Source organism: Molothrus aeneus, chromosome Z (assembly GCF_037042795.1).
Source record: "Molothrus aeneus isolate 106 chromosome Z, BPBGC_Maene_1.0, whole genome shotgun sequence".
Taxonomy (NCBI): Eukaryota; Metazoa; Chordata; class Aves; order Passeriformes; family Icteridae; genus Molothrus; species Molothrus aeneus.
In genome coordinates this window covers 23,219,262-23,245,574 of record NC_089680.1, presented here as the reverse complement: position 1 = coordinate 23,245,574, position 26,313 = coordinate 23,219,262, and the positions used below count along the sequence as shown (strand labels likewise).

At 35.7% G+C, this 26,313-nt stretch overlaps 1 protein-coding gene across 2 annotated transcripts in view; it reads right to left on the bottom strand.

The window, feature by feature from the left end:
* BNC2 (basonuclin zinc finger protein 2) overlaps nucleotides 1-26,313 on the bottom strand; it is a 234,725-nt gene that overhangs the window by 40,448 nt on the left and 167,964 nt on the right. The window lies entirely within an intron of this gene.

Genomic DNA, 26,313 nt, shown 5'->3' with positions numbered 1-26,313 from the left:
ACTCCTAACACTTGAACAGACAACCCAGAACTCGCTCTCTAATGACTCCTTCCTCTACACTCAATCAACATATAAAAGCTGTTGTCTTAGTTTTCAAAAAATATACTTTTCAAAGCTGGTGATGAAGTCTCAGTGACGCACAGCTCAGCATAACCACGTAAGTGTCCCCTGAACCTCAGGTGCAGCTGCTTGTCAGGAATGCAGATGCTAGTGACATCTGCCTCACTAGGGACTGAGCGCTCCACTGATTCAATAAGGCTACACAAGTGCAACAGGCCTTGATGTCAGTTACATGGTTTTACATACCTACCATGTCAGTGGTTCTCAGCCTCCCTGGGAATTTATTCAGATATAAGTGTATTCAGCCCATAACAATGTCTTCTACCTGCCAGAGAGCTAGAAATATTCCCACCTTTTATGAATCTACAGTGCATGACTGCTGGTATTTTATATGTTGGGAGGGGGAGGGAGAAAAAAATAGAAGAAAGAAAATGAAAGAAAAAGAGAAGGGGAAAAGATGGAGAGAAAGGAGGCAGGAAGCAAAAGAAAACCAGGGAGAATTAGAGTGAAAATAAGAGAAAGGGGAGAGGGAGAGGACACTCTTCTAGACTTGCCTTTCCATCTCCATTTTATCTATTGCTCTAAGAATAAATCCACTTACATACCTAACAATATTTGTCCAAACACTGTTTCAGAAGTGCTGGAAGCATAGAAAACTGGCTATCTATCAAAGTTCTTGACCCATTCACTGCCTTTTCTCTTTTGTTTAAAAGACAGCATATTAAAAATTCCAAAAATCAAAAATTCAAATTTTTTGCGCATTACGTAAGCATCCAATGCAACTACTTGCTGATGTAAAACTGCACAAATTATATGCTCTGAGGTAAAACTGCACACATTAGCTTATGTAACTATGACCCAAAACAGTTAATTTTTAGCTGCAGACATAAAATACAGACATAAGCTAGGAAAGGCACGAGCTCTGGGATCACATTAGATTTCTCTACACTTTGCACAGTGAGGCTGGGTATCAATAGAAAACATGCTAATGGCATGCATTAGTGGCCTACAATGTCCTTTACCCACTACTGACTGATAAATTAGTACATGGAGTTTACACTGTGTTACAGCCTCTTCTTTTTCTGCAGGTTAAATTCTGATAGTACTGTCAGGAACAAAGACTATCAAAGTGTCTTGTTTAGAGATGTTCTTTTTTTTTCTTAAAATCACTATATATCTATGAGATAAAATTAATATGAATAAGCTTATCTAGCCAAAAATATACTTTTTGTCATTAACACTCCACCCAGATGTCCAAACCTTATCACATACTGATACAATGAAACATTCAAGCATATTGACTTTGCTGTTATTATTTATGATGGGAAGATAAACAAAAAATAAGTCCTACTTTCAAGCAATAGCTGTAAAACAGTCTTCACACATTGTCACCTCAAATCATGCAATAGTTAAGAAACAATGCATCTTTTTGCAAACACTATACAAAAAAGTCTCTCACAAAATTGCACGATATTTCCAGTATCAATACAGATAACTTGGTAGTAATGTAGGAATCTGGAATGCTTAGCAATACAATAGGAATGAAGTATTTTAGTATTGGCCCTTATGCATACACACCAAGACCTAAGTGTAGAAATACAGAGGCGATCATAAATGCTTATCATTAGAAATGTTATGTGGCAAGAAACACAGCAGTTAAAAATTCAACACTTTGAAAATAAAAGAAAAGGAAAGTAGCAATCTACTGTCAAAATGATGTAACATGAAAGAATTTTGTCTGGGTTTTATGAGTGTTACTGACCACAGTCTTGAGGGCATAGAGGCTTTTCTCATCATTCACTAGTGGCTGCATGTAGCATATGACAGCATGAGAGTTACAAGTGTGCAGAGAAGCAGGAGCTCTCCTTTCTATCAGGTCTTCATGGAAGGAATTAGGGAAGTCTCAGAGTCATTCAAAGACATACTCATGTTAGAAATCTAAAATGGCGAACAGGAGTTTTTTGAAAGCACATCCAAAGTTTAAACACATAGGAATACATTTTATATGATGAGTAGGCAGTGGGAATCAGTTTCACATATGCCTACAAAGTAAAATAACCCCTTTACTCTTCCCTCCCAAGGTGAGATCCCTTTGAAAGTGTGAACCTTGATATCCATTATTTCAGAGCTGCACACTCAGGATGCATAAGCATTACTTACATTTCGTATGCGTGTCAGAAAATAAGAAAACTATTGCACTCATGCTTTTTGTAAATTCCTCCAACTTTTTTTCTTTAAAGTTTTTTTTTCTTTTGCAAGCCCTAGGACAGTTCTGGATCTTCTGAACTAATATATTAGTGAAAAGGTTTGGCCCATAAAGATAGTAAAAGTGATACCAGTTAGAAATCTTACCCATGCTTGGTATTTTTTGGTTGTCTTGATGTTTCATTTTTGAATAGGTAGAATTATGGCATGTGGTGGCCAGAAAATAATTTCATTCTCACCGTTTCACTTAAATAATACAAAACTAGTTGATAAAGAAATTGCAGAAATATGAAATGTGTAGTACTTTGCAGAATTTTATAACCTATTATTTGTCAGGGTGCATTGTTTTCTCAGGTATTTTTTCTAACACCCTCAATTCTGTATTAAATAGTAAGTACTCACAAAATCTCAAAACAAATTCTTGTAATTTAGCTGAACTGGATAAAATTCTCTTCCCTAGAAACTATACATATATATTTTTTCAATAACTTCTTTGTTAAGAATTACATTTCTTTTGGTTTACATAAATAACCAAGATATGATTTCTTCACAAGTAAAAGAAGAAAAATGAGACTTCAAGTACCACGTTAAACACTGCATATTTAATCTGAAACAATGGATTTTGTCTTTTGTTCTGCACCTTAATTGTTAGATGAATGCAAATGGATAAAAAGTTTCAAATAATCAAAATGTATGTGACTTAAGACATAGCTGAGCCATGTTCTGTGTCCATGAATATTTCTGAGGTACAACATGCCTGTTGTATTTCTGAATACAACTGTATTCACTGAGGCAGTCCATGTGTACAAATGCATTCTGGATTGGACCCTTCAGATCCTTGTTTTTGTTTCTTCTGCTATCTGTCTGAATGTGAATTTCACCAAATATGGCTAAATAAACTTATTTCCTTCCAGTGGATAAAGCAAGTTAATGAGAATGCCTAAACCTGATTTGGAAGACTGTTCTCCCTACAACAATTTCTTGCTGTAACCAGTATTCATTTCAAGTATCTATTTTTCTCCTGTAATATAATATTTGTGATGCAAAAGAAATAAAACACTCTACAAACCCAGTAAGTGAAACTAAAATTGGTATCAAATGGAATCAGTCATTTATGTGGCAAATGATTTATAGATATATTAGGGAGATATGCAGGATATAGTTCTCTGTGCAGACATAAAACACAGTTTTATTTAGTATAGCCTCTTTCAAACAAGCTGTATCCTAAAATTCTGCACAGACTTATATTCTAGTGTTACACTGAAATTGTAAATAACAGCAGAGGGAGAAATTAAGAGTCACAGGTAAAAGGAGTGTTTTCAACTGAGACCTGAGAAGAAACAGAGATGCCAACAAAGCATAGACTATATCTAATAGCAAAAGCTAGAGAAGAGGTTGCATGAGCCATGACAAGCAGCCTGTGGTGGGAGATAGAGGAAATCATTCGCTGTTGAGCTGAGCCAGTGGAGAAAGAAGGAAGGAATACAGTGGTCAAATTTCCCCAGCACAATAAAGACTTACAGTTTCTACTGAAGTAGACAAGACATACATGTGAACATGCAAGGCCAGAATTTGTCTCTCTCCTCAGAATTCAGCTTATTCTCTGGTATAGATTGTGAACAATTCTGTCATCTTCACAGGATCTCAAAATATTTTTCCTGTGAAACTGGATCTAAAAACTGAGTTTTGTGGAACAGTCTGACTGAACAAAGGCATGTTTTACTGTTGTTTTGGATTTGTTTGGTTTGGGTTGGTTTTTTGAATAACCATCTAGTCTATGGTATATTCTGAAGGGAATGCGAAATGGATAAAAAGGGAAGGTTGATCAATTTTGATTGTAGTTTTTCAATGCACATGTAATAACATAAAAGCAATGATACACGCTGGAACAGGTTGGCAGAAAAATAATTTCATAAATGTGACTGAAATAAGTCCCTGCCTTCAAGATCAAATTCTGTAAAAGCTAATTTTTCAGGTACAGTCAGTCAAAGAATCACTCTGTCTCACAAAACCGTCATGGATTCTCACTAAAACCACCTAAATCAGGCAATAAGTAGAAATTAAAGTTCTTAAATTAAATGGAAGCTAACAGAGGCTTAATTAAGTAGATACAGAGGAAGCTCTCCTAGGTTTAGGGATTTTTTTATTATGAGGCTTAGTACCACACCCTCCTTAAGTCATAGACAGCAATCCTTTTGAAAGAAATTTCCAGTTATTTCAAGGCTCACAATATGTTGCTATGGTGCATGCTGCCGAAGAGAATAAGCTAATGGGCTCTCTCTTTAATGTGATTAGAGCTATTATTGACATAATGCCAGAAGACGCAAAACCATTAGCATTACACTACAGCTCACTTCAGTCACTACTCAGATTTAGCATTTGATCCACAATTTTAATTTTGCTCTGCTCTATTCAAGGCTGCATTACACAAAATGCATAATTAAAAGCTGATGTGATTCTCTCTACTTCTCAAATTAAAAACATAGCAAACATTTGTAGTTCTAATCCACTAGAAATTAATAAACCAAACATTGTCTTTTATCCTCATTCCTCAGTGCAACTCAGGATTCACGTTGGGAATATTTTACAATGCAACAGAAAACTACACTGAGAGTCACTGCTCAAAAGGAAAGAACAGTGTCTAAAGCCTGTAATGTACTGCTGTGAGAACCTAAAGGATGGCACGATACTGACAGCCTCACAATTCCTGAAGTTATACTAGGAGATGTTTCTCAATGTCATATTCCTGTAAGTTCTTACAATTTTTCATTGTTAGCCTTCTGTGGTCACTTAAGAAGAGTAAAGTTATGGGTGGCTTTGATTTTGAATAATGACACAACTTTTGAATGTAGAGCTTGCAAACTAAATTGAGAGTAGTGCTTGTCCTAAGCAACTTCACTAATTAGTTCATATTGCAGATCAGCCCAATCATCATAGTGCACAATTTCTCCTAAATACACAGATAGGTCTTCTAACAAGACTTAAGGCATACTGCATCCATACTCTACTGTCTGCCTGTGTTCACAATTTCAGTGTCAAATTGTGACATTATAAATAATGCAGGACAACTCACTGGATAGGAAGCTAGAAGTTTTCATCCCAGTTTAGCAGCAATGTATGCCAAAGGAAACTGCACTCACATTTTTCTAGCTCTTATTTTTTCCCCAGATCTTTCCAGGAACAGTAGACATGGGTGCAGCTTTTTTGTTATAAAGTCAAATGTTGATAGTGCAGGTGGCAGCAGAAAAGGTTTAAAAATTTCATTCTGCTTGTGGAAAAAAATATCAAGCCCAGAAAACGCTAACTACATTTCATTTTTTTTAAAAAAATCAATGAGTGGTGTAAAAAGGACTCAGAAAAAATGACAGTTCAGGCATATATAAAATTTCCTGATAATGTTTCACAATTGGCTCAAATCTTTACTTACATGATAGAAAAAAGTAAAAAAGGTTGAATCCTAAAGCTTTGGCTTCAAATTACAGATGCAAATGTACACATCTATAGAGACAAGTATCAAGAGTACAAACATATACTGGCACCTGGATTTTATATAAACAGTAGAATATATATTTTAATAGCAACTGATTATGAATTCAAAGTCAAAGCTGAAACAATATATTTTAACTACTCCTCAGTGTTAATAATTGTTTTAATGCTTATCACTACTCAGTCCTTTAAGCAAGCCAACTGCATGTGGTACAACCATAATTTTAAAGACATCTTAAAACCTGTATATTAGATAACTGGACTATTTTGTAACTAGGCAAAATCTGAAGACTTAATCTTTTAAAATTTGAGATCTCTTAAACAATTAGATGTTTTGCGGCAGCTTATCTGTCATTTTTCGGCAATGGGAGTCTGGGTAGACTGACAAAATGCTTACTAAAACTATATATCATCTCAAAAATCTTGCTATCTTATATATCAGAAATTAAGATCATTTCACCTCACCCTCATAAGCATCAGAGCTGTAGAGTTCATTATTCTTAGGATTTTTTTCTGCTGCAGTTGAACTGAAAATTTCTTAACTGAAATACTACTATCTAGCATGTAAATATACTTACTACTAACAATCAATCCTGATAGAATCCAAGTAATTTGGAGTTGATTTCTAGACGGGGTTTTTGTGTGTAAATACCACAGAAAACACTGGCAAATCATAGGTAAAGTTAATATAAATGAGAAAATTTTCTTGTAAAAAATATCTAACAAGACGTGTGTATTTAATTCAAGCTTGTATTAGGAAGGTAAGGGAAACAAACATTGAAGATACAGTTTATCAGTATTCACATACAGTTAGCACTTAGATCTCTAAGAAGAGTTCTTGAGCCATGGCTATATGCTTTGCTAAAGATTTTACTTATTAATGACATGAAAAAATATTAGGAGTGAAATCTGGTATTAGTGAAGCCAGTGGAAGCAATTTCATACCCTCAGACTTACCTTGGATTAACACAGAAGAGCAAACCTGAACCTGTGCTTTCCTGAGTCCAGGCCCAAATACATACTTTTCTACATAAACATAAACACTTTTCTTCTGCCTAAGTGACATTCTGTTTTTACTGTTCTGAGCAAACAACTAGAGAGCATATGTGGCAATTTTGCATGGGCCAAAGTAGGTAGAAATAGTCCTTTTGGGCCCCTTCCAAGAAGAATTCAACATCAAGTGCACTCAGTTTTAATGGAAATCATTGTGTTTTCACCTGCTGTTGTGTCACCAAATACAGAACTTCCAAGTTTTAGTTTTCTTGTGCTGTGCATAAGGGCTGGAAGACTTTCCCTACTAACTCACATTTTATTTAAATATCTCCAAGTAAAAGGTCTCCATATAATACTTTATTTTCACTTAATTTTAAAACTAGAATTTTCTGTGTCTTAATCATAAAAAAATCTAATCTGATTAGCTTCAGATCTCTTATTCAAAACCACTCAAAATTCAGAAATTTTTCAGCTCATGAGTTCTGGGGAAAAAAAAATTTCAAATTATTTTCAAATTTCAAATTATTTTCAAACTATTTTCAAATTATTACTTTTTTTTTTCAGAATTATAAGGGATTGGCATAGGATTCATACTGCATATTTTGACTGCAATATCCCATATGTAGACACTGCTGGGCTTTGTAAGTATAAAAATCTTCTAATGTTTCAAGTCCTTATTGAAGATTCAAAAGAATATCATTTTGCCTACAAGGACATATGATGTCAAGTTCTCCTATGCTCCTTGTCCAAGTCCTACTGATATTCGTGTGCAAATAATGAGTACAAGGATGTATGCCAAGAGTATTTACCCTTTCTCTGATAACAATCTTTACCATCATTACAGTCCATTTCCTTACCAGTATTGAATTAATGGGTTTGGATAAATCTTCTGCCAAATGTATCATACAAAACCAATTAGGAATTCTTAAAGGATCAAAAGCATCCTCTGGTCCCAGTGAGTCTGTACCCACTGGCTGACAATATGGCTAGTAAACATTTTAAAAGTATAGCAATGAAAAGGAAAGCAATGAAGGAAAAATGAGTGTGATATCTGGAATGAAATACCCTCATCAATACGGCAAACAAGAGAGATTTATTTCAAAATCATGTTTCATCTGACTCACCTAATCTTCTTTTTTACCCCCTGTCAGTGAATCAGACTACATTAATCAGGTCCAGTCTAGACCACGCCTTGTGTCTGAAGGAGAGGCAGGCCTGTGTGGAGTGAGCTGCTGTACCTGAGCTATGGTAACATCCATACCTACTGCTATAGGAAAGGCAAAGAAAAAGTCATCCAGCTCCTCCCTGACAAAAATAATGTCTAAATATCTTGAGATTTCCTACAGACAAAAAAACCCCCTCTCACACTGCCAAAGTGAATGGCAATGCAGATAAATAATAGATTAATTAACAGGAGATAAGTACAATTCAATAGTGTAATACTCTTCCTAAGCTGCATCTCCAGTTATCTCTGAACCGCAGTGGACTAATTGAATCCTAGAAGTGTCTCATTAGATAAAGAATAAATGTAATAGCAATACTGTTATTTATAAACTTTTTATTCTTCATTCCTTATTTTTGATCCTGCTGCTGCACTTTCCTTACATCACACTTCTTCACTATGTTCTGGCCAGCTATTCACTTCTAGTAGAATAACTGACCACACCTTTCAACACAAAATGTATCTTGATGCGAGAGATGCTCTTCCCAAAATTGCCAGGATAGCCACAGAGATGTGCCAAAACGAATAAAAATTGTGCACTCATTCATAAAATGGAAGGTCACCAGAGTGATTACCAGACTACATTATGGGTTGCTTCCAGCCAACATTGATTTCCTTAAAGAGATTGCTTGCATTTTGTTTAAAATAATAAAATTCTGCAAGCCATGGGAACTACTGAGGCTAAGGTGCATCTCACTTGCAGACATGTGAGTTGTTACTGTTTCATAGCAGAACAAAGGAGAAATTAATAAGAATGGAAACAGTGGAAGACAAAAAGGAAAAATACCTAAACTTAGTACACTCAGGCAGAAAGGGTTTAAATTGTGACCTTTTTCCTGGATGGTCTATTACTTAATCTCTGTTTTTATCCTTCAATGAACACAGAATTTTCTGCCTAAAAACATCCTTTAATGCTTTAAATTATAAGATGAAAGAACTGTTAGATCTAATAAGTGCAGATCATCTCCTGTACAGGTGATTTTTAGCTGAGGAAGCACAAGACCTAAATTAGCCACATGGATGCTGGTGTACTGCACAAGAGCACATTTTAAGTATGCAAGCATGGTTTTGTACCACCAAGATGATAACATTATGTATTAAAATAAATCTGCTTTTGCATTACGAAAGGAGAGCTTGTCACTTAGTGTAAGGGAGAAGAAATATCATTTCTGGACTATTGACAGCTATCAGCTGAGCTAAGCAAAATGAGCTGAGCACATAGATGAAGACACAGGTGAGTTTCCTTCCACTATGGGGAACATAAAAGCATGACACTCTACTATTAGTCATGTGTGTGTGTAAGTTTATACATCTTTATATACTAGAAGAAGAACTAAGTATAATGCTTGAGGGTGCAGCAGATTTTCAACTCTCCTGACAGTCCATCTGTAAAGTTAAAGCCATATACTGAATTGGTTTTTTTGTTTAGGAAAAAAAAAAAAAAAAGGGGAAATTAGTCATGGTGTCATGGTGTTTGGTGATGACAAAAGGGAATTTAAAAAAACCCAAACACTTTTCTCACACGGTCTAAGACCATTTTTCCATTGCAAGTTCCCAGAATCCAAGTCACAATGTGTATGTGGATGTTTGGTCTCAGTCCAAGTTAGCAGAAAGGGAAAGCTCAAACTAACTAGAGGGAAACTGATTGGAATCAGAGTCTCAGGGCCTGCATCATCTGTGCTGTGCTCAATGCCATGGCAATGCAAGTAGCAACCTGTCTGGCAAGAATGAGACCCAAAGCATGGGTGGGTACTAACTGTGGCACTGTCAGCTGTACTGAAAATTTGCCTGGCATGACCTGTAGTATCCACTGCTATGTCTCAGCCCTGAGGTTCTACTGTCAAAATATGTTGCAGTTAGAATCAATTATGCCAGGCCACTGGATCATGCTGATGAACACAAAAAAACCACCCCTAGCTTTAAGGATCATTTTTGTAGGTGTACCACTGGTACACTGGTTCTTCTATTGAGAAGAAATAAAATCTCCACAACTTTATAATAAGACAGTAAAAAATCACAGTCAACGTGCAAAGAAAAGACAGTTCAGCACTAAGCTCTTATCAATGTATATTTTGATAATGTTAGTTTATGCTAGTATACTAGCTTGAATACTAGCTACTACACAATCAAGTCTGTATTCTGCTTTTGCAGAAAACTGTGCTTTTTAGATAATCTCCGATAAGACTGACAAAAATAGACATGAATTAAAAATCAACTGTCATTATAAAATGAGAAAAAAGGGTAAAACTCACATCTCCATAATAGTCAATGAAGACTGCAATATCTGTTTACTTATGATATTATTTTCACAGAAACACAGAATTTTTAGGGTTGGAATGAACTTTTGGAGATCATCTAGTCCAATCTGCTGCCACAGGAAACTGTCCAAGTGGGTTTTGAATGTCTCCAGAGAGGAAGATTCCATGAGCTACCTCAGCAGCCTGTTCCAGTGCTCTGCTACCTTTAGTGTACAGAAATTCTTCCTCATGTTGAGGTGAAAAGTCTTGTGTTTTAGCTTAGGGCTATTATTCCAAATTCTGGCTTTGGGCACCACTGAAAAGATTCTGTCACCATCCTCCTCACACCCACCTTTGAGATATTTCTATGTATTGGTGAGATCCCCTCTCAGTCTTCTCTTCTCCAGACCAAACAATCCCAGCTCCCAGAGTCTCTCCTCATGAGAGAGAAGCTCAAGACCCCTGATCATCCTTGTGGCTCTCCACTGGACCCTCTCCAGTAGCTCCTTGTCTCCCTTGTGCTGAGGAGCCCAGAACTGGACACAGCACTCCAGGAATGGCCTCGCCAGGGCTGAGTAGAGGGGGAGGATCACCTCCCTGACCTGCTGGCCACACTCTTGCCAATGCACCCCAGGATGACATTGGTCCTCCTGGCCACTGGTGGCTCATGGACAGCTTGTGATGCACCAGGAGTCCCAGGTCCTTTTCCACAGAGCTGCTCTGTGGGAGCTCAGCCCCAGCCTGTGCTGGCACTTGGGGCTGTTCCTCCCCAGGTGCAGGACCTGGCACTTGCCCTTGTTGAGCCTCACCAGGTTTCTCTCTGCCCAACCCTCCAGCTGATCAAGGTCCCATTGAATGGCAGCAGAGCTTTCAGGTGGATCAGCCACTGCCCCCAGTTTAGTGTCACCAGCAAACCTGCTGAGGGTGCATTTGATCCCTTCCTCCAGGCCACTGATAAACAAATTCAATGAGATTGGATGCAGTATAGACCCCTTGGGGAACACCACTGACTGCAGTCCACCATTTGGATTCTACTGGAGTAGAATTTCTTGCACTTATACATATTAACATATATGTAAAAAACTTATCAAAGTACTTACTTCTGACATATGTAGGTAGACCTGTACTGACTCTATATCTGCATTGCTTTTAGCATAGGCATGCACAAATTCTGAGCTTGGACCTCTGAATTTTACCATAATTTAAATTATAAATTTAGATACAGCTATGAAAATAATACCCAGCAAGTTTTGCAATTAAAATCTGCTGCCAGTTAGTTGTGCGGAACACTAAAAGGAAAAAAAAAGGAGCTACAGAAAAGAGACTTCCAAAATGTTTTCTAAACCACAAAAACCAGTTAATATAGCAGGCAGGAAAAGGTGGATTTGTTGTATTGGAAGTAAAAGATCACTCAGTTGTAAGGAAATTACAGTAGTCCTGGTCTCAGATGGGTTTTCAGTAAGTTTGCAATGTACTGTACACAGGTCAAGGCTATTCTTACTCTAGATATGCTTAAAATACCAGAAGTACTAAGCTGAAGCAGTGAAAATGTTTGCTACCATAATGCAATAAAATTATTGTAGTAACAACACAACAAACAAATCACAGAATATTGGATTTAATTCCTTACTTTTGTGTAGGTGATTGACGATGTGTCAGTGTACAGAGTACCTACATTTTTTGCAGTCTCTATATCATCACTGCTCTGCTCAATCAGCTAGGTGATGAGACACGAATTTTTAGTGGCTGTGAAATGATGGTCTGTGGTCAAACTATAGGATGTGCTACTTCTGTTACAGTTTGGACACTAAAAAAACCCAAAAACCTATACAAAAACATGCTGAGAAGAACAAAGTAAAATATTTACTGCTGGCTGTTAAAAAACATCCTTCAAGTTAAGGCTAATGTGCTTTCCAATATAGGAGCATTTCCAAGGGGTCAGCATTACAGCATTAAAATTTTAGAAACCAGGACTCTCAGGAGCAGTCCATGGTCTTACAAGCAAAGGAACACAAATAGAGTGATGGAGCCACTGAACCACAAACAGTAGTTTTTAAGTGAAAAGTCATGCAAAGGTACAAGGGCCTCAGGTCTCTGGTGTAACAGGTACATCTATGTCTGCCTATCAGCTCACTCAAGTGCTATTAAAGGCCAACCAATCCATCTGAGTGGGCCCATTTGCTCCTTGCAGGTACAAATGGCTATTTGCTGTACATATGCGATTACACACTCACTTCCTTTGCCCTGTGCTAACAGCATGTAAAACAAAAAAGTGCCATTTTATGTACACAAAGGCACTTATCAGGGGCCCTTGGGCTCTGAATACAAAGCACTCTGAATAGATTGATGGTACTGCGGTGGGGACAAACAGGAAATGGACAACTGTATTTCCCAGGTTAATAGCGTAATGATTCTCTATTACTAAAAAACTTGTGCACTTCACCACCTTTTGCTACTGATTTTTCCAGAGCAGAAAGATATGCTATAATGGAAAACAGACAGATTCTATTTAGGCAAAGGATACCACGAAAGTAAAATGTCTTGGTGAGTGATTCTGGACTTCTCTTCTGATTGCTGTTATAATTTTGCAGTTTCTGCTACTGGTTACTGAAATGTACCAATGCACAATTTTCTTTCTTTGTAAGAATTTTCTTGTTGTGTTTTTTCGTTGTTGTTGTTTTTTTGTTTGTTTGTTTTGGATTTTTGTTTGTTTTTAGTTTTTGTTTTGTTTTTGTTTAGTTTACAATATAGTACAATAAATGAGAGCTTTCTAGAAAAGGCTGGATTCTATCCAGAGTTTCCAGTTCCTTAAAAATACACTTAAATGTAATTAGAAAAAGCTTAGGTGACACATACACTGGATGGAGTATTTAACCCACAAACCTCCAGAGACTTGTGACTAAATTGCATGCACCATAGCAGGTGCAGTGCATTTTACTGCTTGTATCAGCTCAGATCCCTGGTGAAAACTACGGGAAAGCAACTCATTAAAAAAAAAAAAAACAACTAAAAATAAAAACTCCCACACAATAATGCCTACACTTTTTTCCTGCTTATCTTCTGCAAACACATAGTACTTTTCTCTTCAGAAAATTAATTCTACACAGCAGAACATCAGGACTGTTAAAGTGTCACTACACCCAACAAATATGACTTGTGCTAAGACTCAGACTACACTTTTCAAAGAATGAGGCATTTATAGACCTTGCGACACAGACAGATTTTTTTCTCATCCTCCCTCAAATGCATTTGTTACTTAAATGAAATACCAGTGTGAAAGGCACTTTTAGAAATATCTGCGTATCCTTGCCATAAACACCAAAACTATCTCCCTACTAGGCAGTATTAAAAAGACTAGGAATGTAAGCTCATAATTTGTGAGTTTTATTGTCCCTTGGTGTCTCATACTCCAAATACCCAGGTAGTTCTCAGCATTTTGAAATTTGGCTTTGTGTTAAATTTTGAATAATATCTACCATTTTACACCTCAGAGCTCAGAGAAGGCAGCACAGTAGTTGGTGTACAGATGTGACAGAATGTTTTTATTCTAGAAAAAAGCTCCCTGTTTTTGACACACTGGAAAATGTACAGCCAGAGAATGCTTGAGGCGAAGATGCCACACCAGCCTTACATCTGTCTGCTTTCATTTGTCTACAACTGTGCTTATAGATAAAACATGCCTTCCAGATGTCATCACAAGCAGTGTTCATATGCTGACTTCACTGAGATACTATTGTTTGCTGCCAGCATAACAGAGTTGTAAAACTAAAATATTTAAACTCTGCACTTCTCAACACAACTTTGAATGTCACACAGGATCTTATTTCAGGATTAATTAATGTACACCCCAATAAAATAATCATGTGTTAAAAAAAAAACAGAGTTAGCTGGCATATACAGTATGCTGTCCTTTTTTCTTCATTTCTTCTTTTAAAGACACAGTTTGTGGTCCAGGAAGTACAGGAGAGGTAAAGAAGTTGCCCACAAAGGAAAAAAGCATATACTCCTAATATGTTTGAAATGGGTGACTACATCCCTATAGCATGGTAGCATTCTGTATCTTACACATATTTGAAACTCTCCATATTTTTTGGAAGGATTGTAACTGTAAACTGGGACTTATATTTTAGAGGAATATCTTCATCTATAGTGGTTGCAATTAAATCTATACAGTTAAATATATACATCAAATGTAAAAATCTATTAAATCTAGATAATTAATTGTGGGGTTTTTTTTCCCTTTATCATGTCTTCTGAAACTTCACCATCATTAATTACTTGCAATCACAACATTTTGAGAGATTTCTCTGGGTGGTCATTCTGTTAACAGAACATCTATTCAACTCCACTAGTTCTAAGTTAAAACAGCATTAATAAAAAAATCACAGTTTTACATCCATGTAACTACTTGTAGAGAAGAAACAGACATTTTCCTCCACAAAGCCTTCTACTCTCTTGAGCAAAATATTTAAACTGTTGAGTAATTTCTTTTGTGTTATTTGAACATGAGAGAAAGTAAACTTGTACCACTGAAAATATCTGTTTTACTTTCAAACATTTCTTGCTATTAATGAAATAATGATTTAGGCATCTTAAAATGTTTCATTTCGTGACTTTTGTGAAAATTATTATGTTATTGTGAAAACTATCATGACAGACAATATTCCTGTCATTCCATAATGCAAATGATCAGGTATCTCTATGGTAATGGGTTAAATATTTGAAAGTTTTGAGTTATTAACTCTTCAAAAAGTATGTTTGCAAAAAAACAAATGAAGTTTGTTTGTAAACTCTCCAGAAGAAATTGTTTTGGAAGAGCCTTCATTTTTAAGGAGTAGATTTCAATAGAAAGAGGGCTGTAAAACTTATTTGACTCTACATCTTGAAGGGTTCTTAAAATTTCTGCCAGCCTTTGCTCAGGTTGGAAGATACTGTATTTTCAACTTGGTGAACTCCATAGAGAATATTTTCAAGTCCCTCTAACTTTTATGAGACAAATATTTTTATTCTAGAAATTTAGATATTATTTCAACACACCATAAGAAATCTGTGTGCTCTAATGCTTGTCTAATGAGGGAAACTATAGGGTGATATTTACCTAGTAAAATTGTTGTACATTCTCACATGATCTACTGAAGGATGAACACAGTCATATCACTCATTGCAATTAGCATTAAATTTTATTTCTCCTTTTTTTTTTAAAGTCCTTTCAAGAAAACCAAACCCTAAAAAGTAATTTGGTCAAACAGTAGAAAGCAATTGAGAGTTCACCAATTTCTATCAACGAAACTTAAAGAAATCTACAGAAAAAAAATCAATGTTGCTACTTCAAAATTAAGTGGGAAATTTCATCTATCTTAATTGGTGCTGTTAAAGGACTGTGGTCACAATGCTAAAAGCATATTCAAGTCAATACTTCGCAGTTTATTTTTTATTACAAATTAATCTAAATACAAATATTTGAGAGTGAAGATACTAGGACTGAATGCTAGGATGCAGAACTCCATGTATATTGCAGAACTTTGTATTCATCCACCAACAGTGAGAAGCATCCTGTTATTTGTCATCCATGTGTACTTCAAAAGAATTCAGGCCATACAGACCTCATTCCATCATGAACAGTAGAGCTGAATGAGTTAATTGTCTGGAATATCTTACAACTATTTTAGTTAACTGCTTTAAAAAAATGTAGACTGTGGTTTATACAGTAAGCTATCAAGTAGCTTTCAGGAATCTCAATAATTTCCAACTCCTGAGTTTCCTAACCTGGAAATTGCAATTTTATAGAAAGAAAACATATATTTTCTTGTGTTTCTAAACATACACATGCACACACACCCCATACATAGATGTATTTCCATACAGGAGTTGGAAAAAAGACTATTTGTAAATAATCTGTGAATGCCTTCACCTTTCCTTATAAGAGATAAATACCATTTAAAGATACTGAATTGCAGTCCTCTACATTTCAAGGTAAAATCTTTCTAGTTATCAAGTAATGTTTACTTCTCTTTCAAAATCTTTGCATAGTGCTTTTGAGCCAATAGATCAGAACCAGATACACTGGTCTCTGGTCATTCTGCACAATTTTCTTCAAGCAAGAAGCTCCACATTGTACTCTTAAGTAGCAGTAAATATACAGATCTGATTAGGGAAAGTGGTAAGAGAAGAACTTAAGGAGCTTTCAGAGGGATAGACTGACCTTATGCTTTACAAAACCTGCTACCTATTCTCCCCAGCTAATGGTTTTTGAATTTTACTTTTAGGGAGTAATAACAATCTAAATTAGGAGCTCAGTAATTTTAATGTCATTCCTCAAAACTTAAAAATGTCAGTACTGTCAACAAGCTTTACTGTAGTAGCAACAGCATTTGGTCCAGAGAACATATTCTGCTTCATTTGCAAGGACAAAGACATACCCAGATGACACAAGGAATTCGACAAGAATCTGGGCAAGTTAAGTTACTGTCTAAACAGCTGCTACTGAAAAGAGGAAGAAAAGAAGGAAGGGACTTGCCTATCAAGAACTAAAATGTTTACCTCAAGATTATTAGAAATTATATGGAAGAAAACCATAAAAAAGGCCATAAAGGGCCTTAATTTAGGAATCTAACCCTCACCAACAGTGAACAGGAATTTACCTCTCAAATGTCTAAAACACTCTCAAAAATGAAACTCAATGAAGCTCCCACTTCCCTTTTAGAAAAAAATAAAAGGACTTTTTTGCATAACCATCCATATAAGCTCTCATCTAGAACTTGCAGATTTTACTTGTGAATTAAAAATTGAAGGGTAAAAATTTCTATAGTTTTCAGGCTAAAATTACTTCTTTCAATAGAAAGAAAAGAGAGGAAAAAAAGGCAGAGTAGATCCGAGAACTCTGAAAGAAATTCCTACTTTTCAGACTGACTCACAGAGCAGATATATTTATGCTCACATGTTGACTGCAAGCCACACATATGCTTTTTCTCATTGTCTCTTTACCTATGTGATATTGGTTTCCTCAGGTATCACTCCTAATTAAGAATCAGTTTCCCCTATTATTTCACTGGGAACACTTACCTTGCTGAGACAATCTTGTTTCTGGGAGCCCTGATGCAGTATCACCCCTACCCATGTTTACTGGTGCTCCCTCTGGTCTGTGAAACAGAATCTGCTGCTCTGAAATTTTTAGATTTCTGACCTAAAAATACTGTGGGTACACTTATAATACCTGTTTCATCCAGTCAGAAGCCTAATGTATTCACAGACTGCCTTGACTTACAGTTTCTAATGCGTTATCTAACGGCTTGTAAATCTGTCACACCCTTGATAACCTGTGCTCTTCTGTGAATGACTGCCTGTAAAAATACGAAGGTTCTGCAGCTGTAGTGAAATAATTTGTAGAAGGCAAAGTCCATGCTGGAGTCACAATGTCTTTTCCCTGCACATTGCCTGAAACATTCGTATCTTTTCTGGAGATGATTTTGCTTAAGCCCTTTGAAAATAAATCATTCTCAAAAGCACTCAAGATTTCCCTGAAGACTTTGTAAGGCTTCCTGCTTCATAGGTTTCCATTCCTTTGCTGTAAGGCTAATGCATTTTAGGGATGTTTGTTCTGATGCGAAGCTAACTTACGAGTAAAAATAAACTATACCAGCATTTATAATGCTGTTGGAAGGCAAAGAATGCCAAATGCTAAACTTAAATTACCAGAGTTGGTAGTCATTCCTTAATAACCTTCTCTTTAGATAGCTTTTTGTGTCTCAGAGGAAAAGACATTTAGTAAGAGTGTAATGATGAACATTCCATCACTTAAAAAAACCCAGCAAAATCCCCAAACCTGCAATAGCCTTCCTTGAAGACAAAAATAATAATTTTATGGGAGAAGATGATGGCAATCCACTTCCAGCTTGATGCTTGAAACCAGAGGCGAGTCATTGCCATTATTACTCACGTGAGCTGTATGTTTATTACTCATAAGCCATCCTGTTTACCCTTCTGTGAACACTAGGAGCTACACTTAGCTTGTTTCAGATATGCCTGTCTACACAAAGATTTTACTAGTGTTCACATAAATAAGTATTTACAAAAAAAACCCAACCAACTAAAAAAAACCCTACAAAGCAATGTCTAGAAAAAAAAACACTTTTGGACAGAATATTTAACCTGCAAGATCAGCAACTTCCTGATTAAAGAACACATCATTATCTTAGCATATATTTATGTAAGTAAAATAGTTATTTGGTTTTAAATTTTGCTCAGCAGACAGGGAATTAATGGTGAAGTACTAGTATTTTACAATGCACACAGAACAGCAAACAGAATTTTGTTTTAGACATATGTTGGAGCACAAATTCATTTAAAAAACCCCACACAATTTAACAATTCAGAAATTTTCATATATGTTTTATAAAAATGTATGAGAGACCTAAAAACCATGGAGAGTCATAACTTCGAGTTGGCTCATTTGTTTCTGTTTTATTACAGCACTACATGGTGGGTATCAGATTTTTCACAGAGAAATGCATATTAAATCTTTATTCTAATCTGTTTTAGCAGAACTATATTATAGCTTATACTATTTTTTCTGACTGATAAAATATAATTTAAATAAGACCAAAGAGAGCTCTGAAACTCAACAGAGACCTTTCCTGAGAAAAAAACCACCACAAGTATTACTTCAAGCTATCTTGAAGAAGAACAGTTGTGCTTTATTGATAGGTAGGCTGCTATACTATTCATTTATTGTTCTGTTGCTGAATTCACTTCTTGCTGAAGGCCACCACACAACTATAAAATGCATTGTGTATATTGATATTCTTCATTTTTGACAGACTAGTCTTTTGTTTAAGGCCTGCAATGAGGATATTGACAATTTTACAAAACTCGTCTGCAACTGCTTGAGTGTATCCTAGCAGTAAGCTAAATGGTTGAGGCATACTACTATGAGAAACTGAAATAATATGACCAAATTATAGCCTTACACTGTACCCTAGATATAGCCAAAATGAATTCCATTTCTGTGTACCACCTGCCATGACATCATCTAATCCTTCTAGCTGTGGGAAGGTCGGGAGCATGGAGCACCAACATTTCTCAGGCCTTCTCTTCTTTTCAGGGAGCTCAGAATTTATTTGCACAGATACTTCTGCTCTCTTCTGCAAAAAAGGAAATTTGTGTATTGAAGGTTTGTCCCAGCTGACTTAATGAAAATGGGAACTACTTCCCCATATACGTGGTCCTGTGAAACAAAATGACAAAACAACATACAGACATGTGCTTTCCACTGCCTGTAGTATCTCATTGCCTGTCTAGGTTCTACAGATATTTCCACCCCAAAAATTGATATGTCTTCCTAAGCTCTTCTGGTAATTGTGGAGACAGAACAAACTTAAAACGAGAGGAAAATAAGGGCTTAGGGTAAGTCAACTTCTGCAGAATACAGATCTCTTTCTAATCTGTGTGGAAAAGCTACATCATCTGCTGTGAATCAGTTTTCCTTTTCTAATACATTGAAATAAAATCCTGACATTGTGCGAGATTGCTTTTCCTGTCATCTTTTTTTGTTTCATTTCATTAATTTAATGTCATTCATTTATTCTTTTTATTAAGTGATTGGTATACATGGCCCACTAGGCTGTTTTGGGGAACACTTTACAGGGTAAAATCTTCACTCCAAATCTTATTAGTTTTAAGTCCCATTTGCTCTGTCATCCAGTATTCTCAGTATGGTTCAGCTACAATATTCTTTTATTTAACTGCGTATTTTTGCCTATAGTGCCACCAGCAATCTGTCCTTTTTGCACGGAATCAGAAACCAGCCACAAACTATCCCCTGATGTGTTTTAAGTTCAAAGAACTTTGTCCTGGCCTAGATTTCAAAGAAAAAAAAAAATTACAAACTCTTCAAAAGTCACAATTATTGATCAAAAGTAAGTGTACAAAATAAATGCAAGATTAATATTTAATTTTTACTGAAATATGACAATCTTAAGACTTGTGGGAGAAGAGTGTAGGCCAAAGAGGCATTTCTCAGGCATTCCAGTTTTAAAATAATAGCATTACCATACAGCATTGTCTGAGGATTTAATGTCACTGTGCAGGCTTACTCCACAAGAGCTTCAGAATTTCCCAGGAGAATATGGTAAATCTTAGCTCAAGTCAACTTTCAGGCAAATTTGGACAGACCTGGGTAACTATTACTACCAGCAAGACACAAAGAATGTTGTTATTTAAATAATCCAAAGTAATCCTCTGTGCCACTGAGCATGACAACAGTCTTCCTTTGGATGGCTCTTTTTTATTCTTGCTGTTGCTGTTTAAATATCTAAAACATCTGCAAAATCATGAAATTAATTTAATCCTTTTCAACTATTTTTTTCCCCAGTTAACTTTAACCACCCATGGGATGGTTAATTTTAACCATCCCATGGGTGGTTAAAATTCCCACCAAAAATATGCCATTCTGTCCAGTTCAACACTTGTGGGAGCACAAAATTAGGTGGGAGAAACTTGGTAAAGTTATGGTTTAGAATTTTCTCCCCATTTCTTAGAAGAAGTAGAAAAAGTATTAAGAAAGGACTTGGTCTTCAGCTACGCTGAAATGTGGGGCTTGGAAAGGAATTTATCAGGTCTACAAAAAACCCCTGCCATCATTCGACAAAACAACCTTAGAGAAATCAGGCTACTACATAACTGGGGGCACCTAACTCAGGTGATTGCGGCTGTCTCTCCACAATTTAGGCAGGCAGAGCTCCAGCTGTAGCATCTGTGTCAGGTGTCTAAAGCGAGCAATGTGAACATCCCATGACTCACCATCATAGCTATCTAATTTCATTGGAATTTGGTTGCTTAATTCCTTCAAAATCTTTCAAAGATCCAATTTTAAGTTCTCTGCTTAGCCAGACAGACATGACAATTCTCCATGTTTTATTAGAACTTTTGGAGTACATTCTGGCAGTCCTTCCAGAAGGCACATGATTCTTGATATCTCTAAATTGAAGCAAAACTTGACAAAATGAGGGTGAGAAGGCCTTATACACACACGACTGGCATGCAGGCAAACCATTCACCCTAGGTAACAAAGTCAGAATTTTCTGTTCTGCAGTGTTTCCAGATGTATTATATTTAAAGCATTAATTAAAAAACCTAAAATGAAAAACCCCTCAAATACCACAATTTTGTTCACTGTATCAGCCAAGAGAATGTGATAATTATTAAGGCATGGGAGGGGTAATTGGGAATACAGAGGTACCAGAAGCATCACACTGAGAGTAAGTCAGTCTCTAAAATGCATTTTTTCTTAGTTCTACACAGTGTTCTTGACAGAATAAAACATTTGCAAATAGAAAAAGGTATCTTCCTGTGTGAGAAATATATAATTTCTCAAAAGAAAAAAAAATTGTGTGAAATTACCCAACTGCCTATATAATCACTTCCCCTCTGTGGGTTGAATGTGGTAACCCAAAAACAATAGGTTTTCTATATACACTGACCAAAGTAAAGAAAAACATGTATTTTAACTGGGCATTTTTCTCCTACTGATTGATTCTTTGTACCACTCAATTTGTAACTTCTGCCAACTTTATCATTTTATCATATATTTACAGGCAACCAGAGTATCTCCCCAATCATTTTGCAAGACAGTTACTCTTCCTCACACATTTTTAGGAAAAAGGGCTTGATTGCTACACAGGCTTCCACCAATGGAAATATAAGTCCTGCAGGACGCTTGAAAAATTGCTGTCTCCAGCTGTAAAGGGTATGGTGATGAAGGTGAGACAGAAGCACAAGCCCTAATGCATTCTGTGCTCAGAAGGATTTGATGTAGCTTGCTAATCTGGCATTCCACGCAATAGAGCCCATTTCTATCATGGTTTACCCAGAGGAAGGAGATGGTCTTCTCCAGTCTCAAGGCAAAATGCATAGGTAATTACAAAATGGCAGCAACAAAATGAGAGATTCAGTAGAAAAATTTGTTTTAAGTTGTTTTAGGCAGATGTAGTATTTTTTTTTAACTTAACACTTCCACACAGTCAAAAAATCCCCCTCAGACTTAAAATACGGTCACTGGAATAGTTAAAGAAATACATATCCATCACAACACACCTTTTCCAAAGGAATTTTTAAAACACGATAGAACACACCACTTCAATGACAAAAAAGACAGGCAGTCACATTCTTGATGTTTACATGACTCCCTAAGCAATATTGATAGGGGAATCTTATCACAATACAGCTAAATCCCCTTAGCAGTCAATACATTATATATGCACAATTTGGTAATATTTGTATTGGTAATATATTATACATAATTTGTACAGAATATAACAATATATAATTTCTATTAGCCTCAAAATTAGCAAATGGTTAATGTACTAATGTATTTTGACATTGCAATGATGTGTCTGTATATACATCAAGACAGTACTGTGTTTATAAATATTTATGTATCACTATTAATCAATTAAACTGGCCAATCTGTGCACCAATAATATGTTCTATAATTTTTAATATGTCAATAAACCCATAAAATATATTTAGAAAGAAGCTTATTAATTTCTGTGGGTTTTATCTAGAAAGAGAATTCAACAGTTTCAAGTTGAGCTCTCAAGAAAGGGATGTTCAGAAGATTCAATTAGGAAGCATAGAAGGAACTTTTCCAATAGCCTGTGAATAGGAAAGTCCTTTTAGTTTTTCTGAACACTTCTCTAAATAGTGCAAAGGTCATTTAAACCCAGCCACATTTCTGATTAACAATTCTGCGCCAAATTTAGAAAAGGCATCTCTGGAAAGCAAAACTTCTCACACTTTGAAAAATCCAACCTCCAAGATAATACAAAACAGATCTTATTCTTCTGTGAAAAGCAGAAAAAACTGAAGAGGAATTCGCACTCTCTTTGCTGCTTTAGTCACATTTCACAGCAGAAAACTCACTACTGAATTTCAAGTCAAGAGTGTTACCAAAAATGAGCTGAAGAGGTGAAGATTCTCATGTCTTTGGCTTCCATCATGAACAGACATCTTCAGGGATAGATTGCTATGTCACTTAAAAATTCAAACCCATAAATGGTTAATCCAGGTTTGTGAACTCAGTAAGTAATATTGGAATTAACTGCTACTGTAACACACATCAGCATATTTTCAAGACTGAAAATATTTTGACTTCTCAGCATTAGTTTTTCTGAATATTTGCTGATTTACATCAGAGGAGGAGACGCTGAAACACAATGGAATATTATCAATCTATTGGAACTAAAATTGGCCATGCAATCTCATATGATATATAATATAAAGAATCTCAGTTCAATTAGCCAAATAATGGCTAATTCATCAAGTAAAAAAATCCCAGTTTTGTGCAGTTCCTTTTTTATACATACACATGTCAGTGTTTCACATCTGACAATTGAAGAAAAGAAAGGAACGAGTGGTTCCACAGTTATAAAAGTCTTGGCTATTCTGTCATAACTCTCACCATCTGTGAAATATGCTGGTGTTAAAAAACAAATGTTCTATTGCCAGTTGTGTTTTTGAAATGCAAGCAGCTTTATGCAACACATGACAGTGATTTTCCAGCAAGTCTGACAGTGCATGGGCCCCGTAGTTGAAATTTTTTGCTCTAATCTTTGTTTATAGTAGAAGTAAATAATCCAAACAAAGAACATTCCACTATGCAGGGCTGATGGCTTTGTGATAAGGCAGAGCCTGGCACGAATGACAGAGCCAGCAGTCTATTGAGGTAAAAAACGGCACTCTGATAAGTAAAACTGTCTTCTGATTTATAGACCTTAAGTTGGCTTTTTAACCCTTGAATCATGAAAATCTGCACCATACAAAAGCCTGTGAAAAAAAGGCATGTAAAAGAAAAAAAAAGAAACACTTAAAAAGATTTTTTTAAAGAAAAACTCTAGTGGCTAACATGTTACTTTTGTTATCAGAAGATCACCTTACATCTGAATTTTAAATATACTACATGTAAGAATTTTTCCTGATCAATTTTTGTATTGAACACAGAACTTCAAAAAGAACATATGAAAAACAAAACCATTTAAGATCAATCCTTTTTTTGTTTACACAGAAATAAATGGGCTTGAAAAAATAATGAATATTTATCTTATAAAACTTACGATGCCAGATACAACATGATACATGGCCTTTGGTGTCAGTCATATCTTGTGTATACAAGTCCTGAGAGACTCTGGTCCTCAGGCAGACTGAAAAGACTTTCAGTTCTTCCATATAGTATTTCCAATAGTTAATTCAATTGTTAATATTTAATAGCAAGCAGCCCTGAGAACTGCTGCAATCCTTTTCCAAAGAGCTCCTAAATGCAGAAGACAGTTCTATATTTGCATATATGAATAATCACTTAATAAACAATGTTATTTGATTTTCAACTCTACCCCCAGCACTGGATAAGTACCATCTTGCTCACAGAATTCATGTGACTTTTTGACCAGTGGACCTGGTCAAATTGTACAGTCCTGCTACTGTCTTAGTATCTGAAACTGGTGTTGGACAATTCTTTTTGCAGTCTAACTGTTTTATTAGCTGACAGATAGACCTGTACTCATAAGAGATGTGAGGTAGCTTATACCTCCATAAATTGGGATTTGTGGACGTGCTTGAAAGGAAAAAAAAAAAATACTTGGAAGGATAGTTAATAATCAGTGCCACAGAATCAGTTACATTCCAGAAATGGAACTATGAATTTTCAGGCCATCAAACTCCAGCAAGACAAAAATCCACATAACTGAGGTTCTTTAATTACAACATCCTAGTTCCCAAATGCAAATATGCTTGCACACAAAGTACAATCTTAATTAAATCCACTTTAGGTCTATGAAAATTTGAAGGCATCTCAGAAAACTTTCCATGTTATTAAATCTGTGCAAATTAACCATTTTTCCAGTGAGATCAGATACCAAGACTAGAAATCATTCCCAAAAACTATAATTTCTACAAGACCTATTTCACAGTTCAAGTTCCTACTACACCTATGCCTTCTGTAACACTAGAAAGGGTCCTGGGCACAGAGAGAGCACAGGCTCCTATTTTTGCAAGCTTTTCATAATGATCAAAAATGTAATAGGCTCCACTCAAGACATAGTTCTTTCCCAAATATGATTTCACAGGAGAGGTGGTGAAAGAAATTCCAAGATGAACTTCCTTTTCACTTACTACAAGCCTGTTGTAGATGGACAAGTCATTGCAATCTTGAGCCATGTCAGAGAAGGAATGGAAAGCTGGTATGTTGGCCTCAGTGGCACTATTTTTCAGTGTTGCCTTTAGTTCACTAGTAAGCTCTGGGATTTTTTATTCATAGAATTTTAAATACAAATTGTTCATATTTTAGAGCACTATTTTAATGATCATTAATATTTAAACTACTAAAATCTGCTTGCCAATATTTGACCAACTAAAGTGACCAAATTTTTCATTATAAAACTTGGCCACCTGAATATAGTACCTCCCTTTCAAAAACTATTTCTGTTAGTTATCTGAGTGCCTACACATGGCAGTTACTCATTGAAATGTAATGTAACCCTACATATAAACCCCCTTTTTGAGACAGGATATTTCTTTCACTGTTGTACAGTTTTTTTGAAAGAATCAAAACCAAATACATTATTTTTTAAATTATCTGTCCCCTTCAGCATATCTAACTGGTTGAGTACAGCACAGAAGATCAGCAGTCAGCAAGGCATGATAATTTCTCAGTTCTTTATAATCTAACATGGCCTTTAATAAGCCAACATAGCCAAAACCCATGAATTTATGTCAGTACATGAACACAAATGTTATAGTAAGGTTTACTAAATTATTAAATTTGAAATAAGTGGAAAACAGTTCTTTCAGTAGCACAGGATGATCAAGATATATGACCACTAAATCAAAACAATGCCATACAAGCTATTATATAATTAAAAATTTATCTTCTATGGATTTATAATTCTATGGATTTATAATTTAATATAACTATTAAATGCAGAACCTACACGTAAAACTTCTATAACACAGTTTTGATGTAGGAAAAATTATAAAACAGTATTTCTTCATGAAGTTGATATGCTGCTCCAAAAAAAAAAGGTGCAAACTTTTAAATTGGGAGAACTTCCTTTGCTTCTA